This window comes from Silene latifolia, chromosome 3, assembly GCF_048544455.1.
Source record: "Silene latifolia isolate original U9 population chromosome 3, ASM4854445v1, whole genome shotgun sequence".
NCBI lineage: Eukaryota > Viridiplantae > Streptophyta > Magnoliopsida > Caryophyllales > Caryophyllaceae > Silene > Silene latifolia.
Genome location: NC_133528.1, coordinates 46,049,087 through 46,050,525, shown reverse-complemented (window position 1 = coordinate 46,050,525; position 1,439 = coordinate 46,049,087). Strand labels below are relative to the sequence as shown.

Here is a 1,439-nt window from a genome sequence, read left to right as displayed (position 1 = left end):
TTCAAGTTGATTGTGTCAATGTGAGCACTAAGTTGAGCACCCAATTGAGTAACGGAGTCCACTTCATGCTTTCCTCCTCTAGTAGCCTTGCGAGGCCTACTATATTGTGAATTATGGACCGCCATTTCCTCAATCTTGTTCCATGTTTGATTGTCATCAACTTCGGTGAACATTCCATTTGATCCCATATTGAGAATGTTCCTTGAATCTTCATATAAACCATTCCAAAATTGTTGCACTAAAAACCATTCGCTAAGTCCATGGTGAGGACATGAGCGACAAATACCTTTGAACCACTCCCAAGCTTCATACAAAGATTCTTCATCCCTTTGCTTAAAACCCGTAATTTGAGCTCTTAGCATGTTAGTCTTTTCCGGTGGGTAGAATTTTTTGTAGAAAGCTAGAGCTAACTTCTTCCAAGAATCTATTCCAAGGGTGGCCTTATCAAGGCCCTTCAACCATTGCTTTGCGGTGCCGATTAACGAAAAAGGAAATAAGACCCATCTTATTTGGTCTTGAGTCACGCCCGTTTGAGAGATAGCATCACAATAATCGCAAAAGGTTTCCATATGAGAATGAGGGTCCTCACTAGGCATTCCCCCGAATTGGCTCCTCTCAACTAGTTGGATGAAGGCGGACTTGGCAATAAAATTACCGGTGAGATGTTGCGGTGTAGGAGTACCATTTGGTAGATTCTCCTCGGTGGGTATAGAGTGTGACGAGAATTTAGGCATTGTAGGTGGATTTTGTGTGGTATTGTTTAATGGGTTCTCTTCTCCTTCTATTGCGAAAGGATTGACAAACTCACTAGTGGGTTGAACAACTTCACCAACACCTCCCAAATTCCTCCTAACAAGTCTCCTATTATTCATCAAGGTTCTTTCGATTTCACGGTCAAAAGGTAACAAATCTCTTTGTAACCTTCTAGACATGCAAAATATCAAACAACTCGAAAACAATTAGAACAAACCTTGAGGAGTTTTACTTCCCCAAGGTGAAAAAGACACAACTAATAACAATAAAAGAAATCTTAAATCAATTAAACACCGTCCCCGAAGAACGGCGCCATTTTTGATCGAGGCCATTTCGTGTTCACAATTAAGCATATGTGGTCGTTGGTCAATGGTCGATACAAAACACAATTTATACTTCACAAACAACTCTACAATTAGTAAAGAGGCAAGTAAAGGTCGGATCCCAAGGGACGGGTATTGAAATGAGAATTCTATTGTAACTAGTAGTGTCTAGGGGGTGTCACAAATTGGGTTGATGTAGAAGGTTACTAAACTAAAATAGCAATGAAAATAAACTAGCAAGATGAATAAAATAAGAGGTGTAAACAATTGATTAAAAGCACTAGGGTGTTATGGGTTCATAGGGGATTCATGGGATATGATCATACAAACATGTTCTCAAATTATAAGCAAGCAATTATTGTT

General features: G+C 39.5%; 1 non-coding gene across 1 annotated transcript; it reads left to right on the top strand.

The window, feature by feature from the left end:
- The first annotated feature begins 255 nt into the window (after positions 1 to 255).
- Positions 256 to 362, top strand: LOC141650671 (small nucleolar RNA R71). The gene has a single exon (XR_012546690.1). It is a non-coding gene; the product is annotated as a small nucleolar RNA R71 (small nucleolar RNA).
- The last annotated feature ends 1,077 nt before the right edge of the window (positions 363 to 1,439 follow it).